The sequence below is a fragment of the Rattus norvegicus genome, chromosome 7, assembly GCF_036323735.1.
Source record: "Rattus norvegicus strain BN/NHsdMcwi chromosome 7, GRCr8, whole genome shotgun sequence".
Taxonomy (NCBI): Eukaryota; Metazoa; Chordata; class Mammalia; order Rodentia; family Muridae; genus Rattus; species Rattus norvegicus.
The window spans coordinates 30,253,269-30,268,618 of record NC_086025.1 but is presented as its reverse complement, the minus strand read 5'-3'; the positions used below and the strand labels follow the sequence as shown (position 1 = coordinate 30,268,618).

General features: G+C 43.2%; 1 protein-coding gene across 8 annotated transcripts in view; it reads right to left on the bottom strand.

Moving 5' to 3' along the window:
* Usp44 (ubiquitin specific peptidase 44) overlaps positions 1-15,350 on the bottom strand; it is a 50,044-nt gene that overhangs the window by 32,567 nt on the left and 2,127 nt on the right. For 4 of the 8 annotated variants that reach the window (XM_063263445.1, XM_063263444.1, XM_039079063.2 and 1 more), the window contains exons 2-3: positions 10,364-10,456; positions 5,689-5,749 (exon numbers count right to left, since the gene is read on the bottom strand). The exons of 1 other annotated variant lie outside the window; for it this stretch is intronic. The gene's annotated coding sequence lies outside the window, so the exon portion shown is untranslated. Of the gene's footprint in view, positions 1-2,060; positions 2,142-5,688; positions 5,750-10,363; positions 10,457-15,350 lie in introns of all 8 variants that reach the window. 3 more of the 8 variants (XM_039079054.2, NM_001394071.2, NR_172074.2) reach the window with 2 other exon arrangements.

Here is a 15,350-nt window from a genome sequence, read left to right as displayed (position 1 = left end):
ACTGCCTTTGTAATAAGTTTCCGAGTGAAGATGAATTAATGAGTTTCTTAAACTTTAGGATGTAAGTCCTAGCCTTTCAGAATGTTCTCCTCTGCTAATTTTAACGTTTATAGACCTGTGTGCCAGGACTTACGACAGGAATTGAAATAGCCGTAGCCTTTATCTCCATAAAAGGATGGATAGAGGGAAGTAGATTAAGAAACACTACAGTGGGGGCTGGGCCCGTATCTCTGTGGTTGAGGGCTCACCCAGGGTTCAATCCCCCAGCCCTGCCACAAAACAAAACACCCCAAAGAGTTTAGCTGAAAAGTTTGATCAAAGTGTAGCTTCACACTACCGTTGAGTTTAAAGAACTGGGACCCAAAGGTCTTTAAATTTCTGGCAAATATTTAAGAAAAAAAATGGTTTTAGAATTTTCTTCAAGACTGAGGAATAACAAGTGTTGGTAAAGGTGATTCAAGCCAAATAAAGTGGACTTATTTCAAAAGGCTTTTTTTTTTTTTTTTTTTTTTTTTTTTGGTGCTGCGGGTTGAAGGCATCTAGGACCTTATGCATGTCAAGCCCTTTGTTGGGTGACGCCCCAAGCTGCTAAAGAACTTTTCCGGTGTGTGTCTTGTGGTCTGTGAGAGAAGTTTGTATTTTTTTTTTTTGAAGGCAAACCTTCAATATATTCGTAGCAGAAACTGAAACCCAGCCCTGGTTTAGGTATGTATGGATGCAAAAATCGTGAAACTAGCCTGTTCAGCCCCTCCTAACATCCACCCACCCTTAGTACCTCATCTCCATCACCACCACCCCCCAGTCTTTCAGGATCCTTCAACCTTGCGTCCAGGTTTGTACGGGTTGTCAAGATTTTTCTCAAGTCTTTCTCTTCCAGATTTACCCGTTTTGTTATGCTCTTTCATTTTTGAAGTGTTCTATTCTCATGCAATAAACTCATCCGATTGGTAAAGTGTGCTTGCTTGCTTTATTTATTTATTTATTTATTTATTTATTTATTTATTTGCATTCTCTTTAAGAATGCTCTAAGTATGGGACTGGAGAGAGAGCTCAGTGGTTTAGAGCACTCATTGCTCCTGCAGAGAACCCAGCTTTGATTCCCAGCACCCACATGGTGGCTCCCAACTATCTGTAACTCCAGTTCCGGGGTATCTGATGTCCACTTTTAGCTTCTGAGAATACTGCACAGACATGTATACAAGCAAAACACCCCACGAATAAATAATAAAATAAATTCAAATGAGTAGAATAAGGGAAATGTAGGGGTTTTTAAAATTATATTTTGAGACCAAAATTGATTAAAGTTAATGCGTAATTGTGAGACAATCTCTTGGAAACCAAGTTACTATTAAAGAATGACTTAAACATTTCCTTTTTTTTTTTTTTTTTTTTTTTTTGCTTCTGCCCATAACATTTTATGAAGACAAAGTCTGGGGGTTGGGGATTTGGCTCAGTAGCAGAGCGCTTGCCTAGCAAGCGCAAGGTCCTGGGTTCCGTCCCCAGCTCCGAAAAACAAAAGAAAAAACAAAAAAAAAAGACAAAGTCTGGTCTTAATATTATCATTAGTCTGTCATCCTACCTTAGCTTCCTGAGTGCTGAGATTACACAAGATTGGATCTGAAAGCTGAAAGTATAGGTGTGCTGAACTCATCGTGGTTACTGTAGAATTAAATTTGCCAAATTTGCACAGACGTTTGAAATTGATATCTTGGCAGAATGGCTAGTGGTTTTTTTTTGGGGGGGGGAGGGGGTTGTTTGTTTTTTAAAAAGCTTAAAAGTCATCAATCAATAATGTGGGTAATAATAGAAGGGTGCTCTATCATATAAAGGAAGTCACAAGTTGGATAACGAGTTCAGTTCGAGTGCAGGCATGAAAAAGAGGTCTAACTGTTTTTTCAGCCATAGAGGCTGGAATGATCACTCTGCCTTTCTCTATCATCTCACGCTTCCTTCCTTTCTGGCTAAGGCCCTCTCAGGAGCAATCAATAGTCCACCACTGATTCAACAGCCGAAAAGCAGTGTTCCGGGCTGGGATGTGGCTCAGATTGTACTTCACTTACCTGCTAAGCGCCAGGTCCTGCGCTTATGTTCAATCCCCAGTTTACATGTGGATATAGCGGCACAGGCCCAGAATCCTAACCCTTAAGAAGCGAAGGCCTCCAAAGAGCAGAAATCCACTCACCTCTTTTCCACCCTTACCTACTTCACACTGACTTCAGGGCTGGCCTAGCGTGTGTGAGGCTTTGTCTCAAAACAAATCAAGACACAAAACAAAACAAAGTAACTATTTCCACAGGGAGAGAAGGTTTGTTTCCAAAGTAGATATTCACTGTTTAGTATGAAGTTCCTTTTATCTTTGGTCCTGAAACTAGTGTTCACTCAATAAGCCGGCCTGGATATCCAGTTCAGTCGTGGATGGAGCCTTTGAACAGTAAGCACTTCAACAAAACAATAAAGGATAACCCAGTCAAAGTTGGGGGCGGGGGCGGGGGGATGTTTGAAGTTGGAATCTCTTTCCCAAGTCTAGCATTTTCTCCTTTTGGTTTGAGACAGGGTCTCCGGGTGTAGCTCAGGCCGCCCTGTCCTTGAACTGGTGTTCTCCTATACCAGCCTCCTGAAGGCTATGGTTACAAGGGTGTATACCACCATACCTGCTTTTACTTTTTTATCCACAAACCTCCTTTGGAGGGGAGGTGTACAGACACAGAGTCCCTGCTTAGGTTGAAAGATAATGACAATTTGTATACCAACATTCCTTGAGTAACACTGTACCACTGCTTAGCAATTGTCTTATTCTAGCTGTGTAAAAAGGAAGGTTTAAATAAGTGAGGGCTGGCCAGAGTTTTCCATTAAAGGAAGTGTCTCCTCCCCCTCCCCCTCCCCCTCCCCCCCTCCTCCTCCTCCTCCTTCTCCTCCTCCCCTTTCCTCCTCCCCTTTCTCTTTCCTCCTCTATTTTCCCCTTTTATTTTTATTTAAATTTATTTGTTTATTTATTATTTATTTATTTGAGACAGTGTTTCTCTGTGTAACCTTGGCTGTCCTGGACCAGGCTATCCTGTAGACCAGGCTGGCCTCTGAACTCAGAGATCCCCTTGCTTCTGCCTCCCAGCACTGCCATCAACGGTGTATGCCACCACCTCTTCACTTTTATTATCTTCCAAACACATGAGATTTGACTGTAATATTCCATAAATTATTACTGATATGGAAAAAATGCCCGTCTCTATACTTGTTTGAGGCAGGGTCTTACTATGGTATCCCTGGCTGGCCTGGCACTCCCTACATAGCTCGTAGAGCTTCAGACTATGCCAGTTTTCCTGACTCGGTTCCCTGGGTGCTGGGGTTCTAGACATGTCCCAGTTAGCTTGTCTTATATGAACACTAATTCACTTAAAATGTCCTCAGACCTATGCTTAAATTGAATGTTTTCCTCTTTTCCAATTTTTTTCTAAGAGTTCAAGGATAACTTGGCACGTTGCTAACTGTATTCCTCAGTATCGGAACTAATCCCGATCCACTTGCAGTAGATATGGCAATCATTTGTTTAGCTAAGCCTGTAGATGTGCTACAATCTGAGGGGCAGATCTCCGCATTTCCTGACTGGTATAAATCCGCTGACTCATCAGGGCATCTTTCTGCTTGAGTCTCCTCTTTCAGAAGCACTAGTCCAAGCCGGGAAGATTAGCAATGAGTGTTGAAGAGAGGAGAAGGCCGAGAGGCTATTTCAGAAGACTGGGTTTGCAGAATGGCTCCTGTATAGTCCCTTATATATGTCCTTTATACCTCTTTGTAACTTCAACCCAAAAAGAGATTGATAATACTGAGCCAGCAGATTCACAGTGTTGATCTGTGGGTTCTGTGCAGTTCATTTTTGTTTTGTTTTTGAGACAGGACTTGCCCTGGCAGCTCAGGCTGGCTTCCAACTCTTTAGCTTCTTGGCACAACCTTCCTAGTGCTGGAATTATAAGTGTACACCACGGTGCAGGCTTCTGTGAAAGTTCTTGAAAGCTGTAACATATTTAAGTCGTTTTATGTTGCCAAAACGCTAATGCAACATTGTTTTCTTTCTTTCTTGTGACCTAGAAGCACAGCAAGAAGACATCCTTGCCAGGGGTAGTGGCACACCTTTAGTCCCAGTGCTTGGGAGGCAGAAGCAGGTGAATCTCTGCGTTTGAGGCCAGCCTGATCTACAGAGCAAGTTCCAGGACAGCCAGGGCTACCCTGGATCAAAACCACCCTTCCTCTCCATTCCCCAACACCCACACCCACACCCACACACACACACACAGAACACACACACAGAGAGAGAGAGAGAGAGAGAGTCTTTGAAGAAGCAACTACGATGTTCCCTGAGTTTTTTTGTTTTGTTTTGTTTTGTTTTTTCTCCTTTTTTTTTTTTTTTTTTTTTTTTTTGGAGCTGGGGACCGAACCCAGGACCTTGAGCTTGCTAGGCAAGTGCTCTACCACTGAGCTAAATCCCCAACCCCGGTTCCCTGAGTTTTAAAACCATGCCTCTATGGTAGAGATTCTGTATCTAGGATAGTGGCAACCTATTGAAAACCTCTGTCTTCTAATTCTACTGCTCTGTTTCCTTAACAGTTTGTTGTTGTTGTTGCTGCTGCTTTGTTTTGTTTTTTAGCTACCTGATGCTAGACTTCTCACCTTATGTCTTTGAAAATATTTCCTTGAAACAAGGTCACGGACCATAAGCCCCTTTTTTGACAAGCTCAAAAGCCATAGGCTGTTTGCTAGTTGATCCCCTTTCCTTTTCAAAACACTTAGCGTTTGTCTTCCAATTTATACAGACACCGGCAGAATTCGGGAGAACTGAGTGATAATGTTATTCTAGATGAAGACAGCTACATGGTGCTTTAATCATAGTATTTAATGAATGCTAAATACGGGGGCTACTGAATGCCACCCTCACACACACTGGGTAGTCTTGACTGTGCTGGAATGCCATCTGTAGATTAGGGTGGCCTTAGACTCAGAGTTCAGCCTGCCTCTGCCTCCCGAGAGCTGCGATTAAAGGTGTGCTACACTGTTGCTATCTGGTACTGCGACTGACCCTTGTCTTTGTCCCCAGTACAGAATGGATTTAGTTGCTTAGGCTCTTACTAGTTTCTTTTCTTTCTTTCTTTCTTTCTTTCTTTCTTTCTTTCTTTCTTTCTTTCTTTCTTCCTTCCTTCCTTCCTTTCTTTCTTTCTTCCCCCCCTCTCTCTCTCTTTTCCGCTTAAGACCAGGCATCATGGTTGCTATGCGATGACAGAATCTGACCAACTTGTTCATATTTGCATACAGAGCAGACTCTTGCTCTTGGGAGATTTAACTCAGCAAGGCAGAAGGGAACTACCTGGATTACAGCAAGCGCTCCCCTTCTCTCTGTTTAAATCATGTAGTTGGTTTCATTTAGTTTATCTGCCGTTTGACAGATGAATTCTTCCTTTGGGATGACAGTCACAGTTTGCTGACTGGGCTGTCCATGTACTGTTTTACCTGGTTGCCTTTAACTCGATTTCACCCAAATCAGGAAAAGTAGCTATACAGCCCTTTGAGATATGTCACTGGTCCCACCCCCACCCCCACCCCCGTCAAGTCTACTGGCTCCCACAGACATGGAAACACAACCCTGGGTTCACTTGCACAGTACTATAGAACACATAGAAGAAATCAAAAAAGTATAATTACCAGAATTTACCAGGTGACGGCTTCGGTTTAAAATTAAGCTGAGTGGATCATGCTGAAGCCACTGTAGTGATAATAGTAAGATTTAGTTACATACACATTTTATTTTCTGAGGTAAGTACATAATGACAATGTACTATTTCTACAAAAGATTTCCTTCAGGCCTTTGTTGGCATGTCAGGGTTCACAATTGGGAATTGGGAGTTTTGGATTTCATGCAAAATCAGTGCTACAGATACAACAATACATGGATTTATTGGTTGTCAACTTAGATTAGCATAACATTAGCCCTGGAGTATATTAGATTATTACTTTGGCTCTTAGTAGACAAACCTGAAAATAATAAAGACACGGGATCTGTCTTAGAAAATTCAATAATTAGTCCTTAGTTGTTTTTTTTTTCATTAAATTTTCTTATATTGTTTTTCACGAACATTTGGTCTTGTCCCTTTAGCAGAGTTTTGTCCCTAAGTCTTTTTACCTAACTATCAAAATGTCTTCAGTCATTTCATTGATAAATCTGATGGAGAGAAGGGAGAACTTTGTGCTATCCCAGAGACATAAAAAAGACATTGTTTTGGTGTAAATACAAGGATATAAAAAGTTGTGTGTTTATAATAATGCCTTTAACTATAGAATAGTTTACATATTTCAGAAGTTTTCATATCTATTTCATATAACTTATATGTATATTATATAAAAGTTATATTTATTATGTAATTATATATGTGTGTATATTATATACACATTATATTTATTATGTAATTATATATGTGTATGTATATATATATGTGTGTGTGTTTGTGTATTTTTAAACCAGAAACTAGATCTGAAGCTAGAAAACAAACCAGACTAATCATTAATTTTTACAGTACACCTCACAAATACCATAGAAACGATTTTTGTTTTTTTAACAATAATTACTAAAAAAAAAAAATCGTTTCTTTATAGGCTGAGAGTGTGCCCCGTCTGTATAGCACTTGCCTAACATATTTCGAAGATTTTGGCTCAATCCTCAACTCTGTGAAATAGACACCCACCCACCTCAGTCTGTCTAATTGTGGAAAAGTGTGTAGAAACCAGACTGCCTGTATAAGAAAAAAGAAATGTGCTGGAATTACTAAGTAGAACTTGTGTGGTAGTTTGAATGCCACCCTAGCCTCATAGATTTGAACAGTTTTTAGCTTGACTATTTAGGAAGGATGAAGAGGTGTGGCCTTGTTGGAGGAGGTGTGGCCTTGGAGGAGGTGTGGCCTTGTTGGAGGAGGTGTGTCACTGGGGGTGGGCTCTCCTTTTAAAACTCTCTCTCTCTCTCTCTCTCTCTCTCTCTCTCTCTCTCTCTGCCCAGTCCCTCCCCCTTCCTCCCTCCTTCCCTCCTTCTCGACCTCCTGCCTGTAGGTCTGATGTGAATTTTCAGCTGTTGCTCCTGAGCCATGCCTGCCTGCTGCCGTGCTCCCTGCCAGGACGGGCTCACCCCTTCTTACTGTAAGCAAGCCACCAATTAAACACTTTCTTTTATAAGTTACCTTGGTCACGGTGTCTCTTGACAGCGATAGAAAGGTAACTAAACCAGCTTGTGGGGATAAAGCTAGAAAAGAATTGGATTACAGAATTTTATCAGCAGCTTATCTTCTGTTAGGGAGCTACCAAACCCAAGGTAATTAGTACATATTTCAAGGTGTCAAATCTGTTTTGAGAGGCTCTCTCTCCTGTCACAACTTACAGATGTTCTTGCGCCACAACTGTGCGTTTGTAGCTAAATTCATGACTTTGGAGGCTAAACTCAAGTTAGGTGTGGGTTCAAGGTAGATCGCTGGACTAGCATATGGAAGGCCTTGGATTCAATCTCCAGTGCTGCGAAAGGAAAGTAAAAATAGAAGAAAGCGGGGCTGGAGAGATGGCTCAGCGGTTAAGAGCACTCACTGCTCTTCCAGAGGTCCTGAGTTCAAATCCCAGCAACCACATGGTGGCTCACAACCATCTGTAGTGGAATCTGATGCCCTCTTCTGGTGTGTCTGAAGAGAGTTACAGTGTACTTGTATAAATAAATCTTAAAAAAAAAAATAGGAGAAAGCATGAGCTGAGGATACAGCTCCATTGGCAAGCACTTGCCTGGCATGGATGGAGCTCTGGCTCCTGTCCCTACCATTACATACACTGGTCCTGGTGACATGGCTGTAGTTTGAAACCAAGCCTTCATTCCTATTAGGCAAGCTCTCCGTTAGTTAAGCGACATCTCCCTGCTTCCTTAGTTCCCCCACATCTTTTCCAAGTCAGTTGGCTCCTAAGGCTTCTTACAAAAATAATACGCACTGAACAAAAAAACCAATCACAGCTTTTTTTTTTCTCTTCCTGATTCTTTTCACCCCCTGGACTGGGTTTCCCCTGGCTAGCCTGAAACCCGCAACCCTCCCTGTTTAAGAATCCTCTTCTTGGAGAGTAGCATGTGCTACTATAACTTGTTAAGAACTCACAATTAGGCCTGGGGCCAAGGATGTTGGCGTATGCCTGGATCTTGGTACTTTTGAGTTTAAGGTGGGAGAATTATGCGGCCAAACCCACATAATAAGAGCTTGTCCAAATAATACCGAAACAAAACACAGACCTAGGAATCACAAAGCCTGTGTCCTTCTCTACATAGAAAGTGAGTTCCTAGAGACACGGGGTGATAAAGAGCCCTGTGCTGGTTGGTTTATGTCTCTGGAAACAAGCCAGAGTCTTGGCTTTGGGGAAGAGGGACTCAATCGAGAAAATGCCTCTGTAAGACGGGCGTATAGGCAAGTCCGTCTGGCATTTCCTTGATTAATGATTGATATGGAAGTGGGCTTAGCCCACTAGGCTGTGCGATTTCTGGGCAGGTGGTCCTGAGTCACATAAGAAAGCAGGAGGCAGCCATGAGAGGAAAGCAGGTGGGGGTTGGGGATTTAGCTCAGTGGTAGAGCCCTTGACTAGGAAGCGCAAGGCCCTGGGTTCGGTCCCCAGCTCCGGGGAAAAAAAAAGAAAGAAAGAAAGAAAGAAAGAAAGAAAGAAAGAAAGAAAGAAAGAAAGAGAAGCAAGCAGGTAAGCAGTACTCCTCTGGCTTCCACTTCAGTTCCTGTTTCAGGTTCCGGCCCCCGACTTCCCTCAGTGATGGAGTGTGGCCTATAGAGTGTATGCCAAAATAAACCCTTTCCTCTCCAAGTAGCTTTGGACATAGGGCTTTCTCTCAGCCACAGAAACCCTAACTAGGAGGGGGATATTGTTTTCATGCTGGTGTCTGTGAGAACAAAACTGACACATGGTGCATAATTGTTACAGGCAACAGTGAAGTCTAGTGATCTGGTTATGTCTGCTATCTCGAGCATCAGGCAGAGGCACGCTTAATATGCCCAAGGACTGAAAAGACCTCAGGTTGACTCGAGCGAGGGACAGAGGATCAATGCCTGGCGTAGTAACTTCTCTGTTGCTGTGATAGAACTGCATGACCTGGCTGGTAACACATAAAAGAAAGCATTTAACTTGATGTCTGGTTTTAAAGGTGTAGAGCAAAGGGACAGCTGAGAGCTCACAGCTCCGATCCAAACCACGAGGCAGCTAGAGGGACATGGGGAATCTCTTGGGTATTTGGAAATTCCAAAGCTTGTCTCTAGTGACATACCTCCAACAAGGCCACGTCTCCAAATCTTTCCCAAATGGTTCCACTAACTAAGGACCAAGTATGGAAATGTATGAGCTTATGGGGGTATTTTATTGAAATCGCCACAAACAGTTAATGGTTTCTTGGGTGGGCAAGCACCTGGTTCCAGTTCTAAGTGCTCTCTGCCTCGTCATGCTTCACATGCCTCATTATGTTAACAGCCTTGCAGAATAATTGTTACTGTTATAATAAGGCAGAAGTTATTGCGATACAGCTTAGTAACTATCGTATATTCGTGTAGGCCACTGACTACCCAGGGGAAAGCCCCAACCATTCTAGAGCGAGCTAAATGGATTAAATGTGTTAGCATGACTGCTAAACTATTTCAAAGCCATTGTTAGGCTAGTCATTTGCTTTTTTAAAATCTCTCTCTCTCTCTCTCTCTCTCTCTCTCTCTCTCTCCAAAAATGAGGAACTAGGCATGGTGAAACACACCTTTAATCCCAGCACTCAGGAGGCCTGATCTACACAGTGAGTCCCATGACAGCTAGGGCTAGGTAGAGACCCTGCCTCAAAAACAAAAACAAAAACAAAAAAAAACAAAAAACAAAAGCAAGACAAAACATGTTTCAGACTTATTTTATGTGTCTGAGTATTATTTATTTTATGTGTATGAGTATTTTGCTTGACTATATGTACGTGCACCACATCTGTGCCTGGTGCCCGCAGACCTTAGAAGAAGAAAATCGCATTTCCTAGAAGTGGAGTAAAAGTTGGTTGTGGGGGTTGGGGATTTAGCTCAGTGGTAGAGCGCTTGCCTAGCAAGCGCAAGGCCCTGGGTTCGGTCCCCAGCTCTGAAAAAAAGAAAAAAGAAAAAAAAAAAGTTGGTTGTGAACCATCGTGTGGGTGCTGGGAACCAGACCTGGGGTCCTCTCCAGGAACAACAAGTATTCATAAATTCCACAATGTATGTCCTAGTTAGGGCTTCATGGCTGTCAAGACACACCGTGAGCAAGGCAACTCTTATAAAGGAAAACATTTAACTGGGGGGGGCTGGCTTACAGTTCAGCGGTTCAGTCCATTATCATCATGGCTGGAGGCACGGCAGTGTGCAGGCGGACTTGGTGCTGGAGAAGGAGCTGAGAGTTCTACATCCTAATCCATCCACAGGCAGCAGAAAAAAACAAAAAACAAAAAAAACCAAAAAAACTATGTGACACAATAGGTGTGGATTGAGCATCTGAGACCTCAAATCCCTCCTCTACAGTGACACACTTCCTTTAGCAAGGCCACACCTCCTAATAGTGCTACTTGCAATGGGCCAAACATTCAAACACATGAGTCTACGGGGGCCATTCCTATTCAAACCACCACATCATCTCTACGGGGGCCGTTCCTATTCAAACCACCACATCTTCTCTACGGGGGCCATTCCTATTCAAACCACCACATCATCTCTCCAGACCAAATCCTTTTTTTTTTTTTTTTAAGATTTATTTATTTATCATATACAAGTACACTGTAGCTGTCTTCAGACACACCAGAAGAGGGCATCGGATCCCATTACAGATGGTTGTGAGCCACCATGTGGTTGCTGGGAATTGAACTCATGACCTCTGGAAGAGCAGTCGGTGCTCTTAACCGCTGAGCCATCTCTCCAGCCCCCCAGACCAAATCCTTTTATCTTACCTTTTCTTCTTTTTCCTAAAATTTTAGAAATTCTCTCTCTCTCTCTCTTTCTCTCTCTCTCTCTCTCTCTCTGTGTGTGTGTGTGTGTGTGTGTGTGTGTGTGTGTGTGTGTGTAAAGTGTCCATGAAAGCCAGGGCAGTCAGCCCTGTGGAGCTGTGGAGCTGGAATCGCAGGCAGTTGTGAGCCACCTCCTTTATGTGCTAAGCGTCAAGCGCAGAAGAGGCAGCAGCAGGTGCTTTTAGCCACTGAGCCAGCTTTCTAGTCCCTCTTTGCTTTTCGTCAGCCCTTATGTTTTTTAGCAGCCTGGATCACCGCATAGCTTTCAAAACTGCATTTTATGCTTTCATGGCCTCCCATCCTTTGCTGACTTCCTTCGTTGAGAAGTGGCACCGCCTTGATCATATGTAAACCGTGTCCGTAGGCTCTTGGCCTCGATCCAAGTGGGCAACGAGGGGGCTGCAGAGATGGATCCACGGTTAAGAACACTGGTTGCTTTTCCAACCTCAGTGCCCAGGTCCAACATGTTGGCTCGCAACTGTCTGTAACCCCAGTTTCCAGGATCTAATTCCTGCTTCCAGCCTCCACAGCCACTAGGCTGTGACGCAGACATGTGTGCAGGTAAGACCTCTATACACATCAAAGCATGCATAAACAATTAAGTGGGCAAGAGAGACATACTCTTAGGATTACTTGTTTGAGAGTTTTTATTCATTTCTAGAGTTTACGATAAGCACATTATCTTTCATTTTTAAAAATATTTAGTTATTTTATTCTATGGGTATGCTTGGTGTTTTTAAGTGCACCACATACACGGGGTGCCCAAAAAGGCCAGAAAAAAAGATGTTGTGGTGATAAGGATGGTTGTGCTCCGCCGCATGGGTACAGGGAGCTGAGTCACAGTCCTCTGTAAGAACGGCAAGAGTCCATAACCACTGAACAATCTCTCCAGCCCCAGCAGGACATTTTTATAATAGAAGATTCAGCCCCTCACCCCATCCATAGGTGACCATGTGTGAACAGTAGCTAGTATCTTCTAGCACTTACTACACATACCAACAGCTGTACTGAACTGCTTCTTGTCACTTTTTGTGTTTTGTTTGTTCCAGGTTTTGTGTGTGTGTGTTTGTTTGTTTGTTTTGTTTTTTGTGTATTTGTTTTTTGTTTTGTTTTTGTTTTTTTTTGGATTTTTGTGGGAGTTTTTTGTTTGTTTTGTTTTTGTTTTTGTTTTGCTTTGAGACAGGGTTTATCTGTGTAGCCCTGGCTGTCCTGGAACTTGCTTTGTGGACCAGACTGGCCTCTAACACAGAGATCCACCTGCCTCTGCTTCCCGAGTGCTGAGATTAAAAGCATGCTCTCCACTGCCCAGATTGCTTCTTTTTCACTTAATCTTCACAATAAACTATTAAGATATGAAAAACTGAAGACACACAGAGAAGTAGTGACATGCACTGGCCATGGAGCTACTAAGTAGCAAGGCCAGGACACGAATCCAGCACCTTGGACTCTGGATATCACCATGTACATTCCGACTATGTCACTTGTCCTACCAAGTCTGCACATACACACTCAGGCAAGGGAGGGGCTTCTGCCTGTATCTACTTTAGGGAGACCACACCAAAAATCTGCTTGGTGGCTTCTAGATTGACTTTTGGAGATATTAAATAGTGTAAACATCACTTTTATTTCTTCAGGTGGAGGAATGAGATGAGAGCCACACACAAACTGTGAATACACAGCCAGGGCTGAGCCCAGAGCATTTCTCTCTGTTCTAACCATCCTTAGGCCTGGTCCTGGAGGCTTCCAGCTTCCATACGATCTTCCAAGCTGACTGATTCAATCCAGCTTCTCTCAGCTGCTGACTGGTATGCTGTGCTTGGCCTCATGTGAACCTTGGCACCACATCCTAATTAACTGGCTCCTTCTCGTTCTCTGGCTAGTTCTGTCTTCACCTGAGTCTAGCCTGTCTCTATAAAAGTTCAACAGTTTCACTGTGTCTCTCTATGCTGCTCTTAAGTAGCCTCTTTCCTGCCTGTTCTCATGGGAGCAGGGTGTATCCTATCTCATTCTGTCAAATCTTTGACTCATGCTTCTGCTGCTCCTCAGTGAGACATCATTTTCAAACATGGCTGCTTCCTTCTACAAGCTAACCTTACCTATTATTAGGGATTCAATGTATATACTAACGGTGTGTCTGTTATTTCATCCAGATCACAGAGACCTAGAAAAAATTTTCATACAGAAAAAAAAAGGCAAACTGGTAACTGTATTTAAACGTCTAAAAGTTTGTACAGGTAACAAACCTCACTATATTAATGTATCTTTTGACAAGCAAGTGGTGGCACTTGCCTTATCCCCATCGCTCCCCAGGTGGCAAAGGCAGACAGATCTCTGAGTTCGAGGCCAGACTGCTCTACGGAGCTCATTCTAGGACACACAGAGAAACCCATCTCAAAACAAACAAACACAAAATGGAGGACTTTTTCCTTTGGCGTAGCCATTCAATCATTCATTTATTCTCTCTCTCTCTCTCTCTCTCTCTCTCTCTCTCTCTCTCTCTCTCTCTCTCTTTCTCTCTCTCCAGGTGGTATTTGGGATTGATCTAGGGCTTAACATATACAAAGAAAATATACTACCACCAAGCCACACCCATACTTAAAAGCATCATTTTGAAGTAGAATTTTTTTTTCTTTTTTTTTTTTTTGGAGCTGGGGACCGAACCCAGGGCCTTGTGCTTGCTAGGCAAGCGCTCTACCACTGAGCTAAATCCCCAACCCCTGAAGTAGAATTTTTAAAAATGATTTTTAAAAGATTTATTTATTCTATGAGTGCTCCATCTGCATGTACACCTGCAGGCCAGAAGAGGGCATCAGATCCCAGTATAGATGGTTGTGAGACACCATGTGGTTGCTGAGAATTGAACTCGGGACCTCTGGAAGAGCAGCCAGAGCTCTGGACCTTTGATCTATCTCTCTAACCTGGAAGTGGAATGTTTTCTAAAGTATCGTTTCCTTCTGTAATCCTTTGGTGAACAACTTTCAGGCTTCTTAAGAGACTTATCCAGCCATGGTCGGCTGCTATGGACACCTTGGGCCCTTCCCGCCTGTCTTCTTTCTCTTGCTAACTCATTTTACCTGGCACAACAGGAACACAGTTTCCTGAATCAGTCCTGTTTTAGTTCACTGTGGAGAACATTTCCTAATGGTGAATGGAAATTAATCTTTGGGCAGCATCTTATAATTAATACCATTGTCAGCACATCTGGAGCAGGGCTTCGTCCATTTCTGTTGTGTGTGGCCACTGGTGAGCTCTTGATATGGTCTTAGTAGGCAGTCATTTATGGTCTCTGTGCAATATTTTGAGATATTTTTCATACAGTAGATTATTTTTGTCTTACTGTCTTGTATGAGGGAAGCTGGGACATTTTATCCACCAGTACATGTGTGTACACACACTCCATTTGTAGAGTAACTGTTATTTCTTAATCCCCACAAGGTAAGACATTCTAATTTTACAAATGAGGAAACAGAGATTCAATAGCTCTTCAAATTACTCAACTAGAAAGCGACTATCCAGGCATCAGACAGAAATGAAAGTTTCCAAGTGTTGGGTTTTAGGCTTGGGACAAGCAGCTGAGGTGCATATTTAACACCAAAGTGGACCTGGGCTCCAGGTTCTCTCAGCATCCCTCAGGCCCTACCTGTTTTGAGGTTGGCATTCCACTTATGCTGACCTTTCCAGCCCAGAGGCTGGGCTTCAGATGCAATTCCCTATACATTTTTCTCTCCCCCTCTCTGTCCCTCTCTCTGTATTTTCTCTTTCCTGGTGTGTGCATGCTTTTTCTCTTTCTCTTCCCCCTCCCCTGCCTCCACCTCATGGTAACTTCCCTCGCCTCGTTCTTGGGACCAGTGAACCTGCCTAAGAGTATGTGATGGTTTGCATATGCTTGACCCAGGGAGTGGCACTATTAGAAGGTGTGGCCTTGTTGGAGGAAGTGTGTCACTGTGGGGTTGGGCTTGGAGACCCTCCTCCTAGCTGCCTCAGGATGCTCAGACTGTTCCTGGGTTCCTTCGGGTGAAGATGTAGAATTCAGCTCCTCCTGCACCATGCCTGCCTGGATGCTGTGATGCTGCCATGCTCCCGCCTTGATGATAATGGACTGAACCTCTGAACCTGTAAGCCAGCCCCAATTAAATGCTGTCCTTTATAAAACTCATGTTGATCATATTGTCTGCTCACAGATAAGATCCTAACTAAGACAGAGCAGCTTCCCAACAAACCTGCCTTTGTACACGCTAGTCTGGCTTGCATTGGCTCATTTCATCCGAGGAGAATAACTTACCACCAAGGAATCTGACTATAT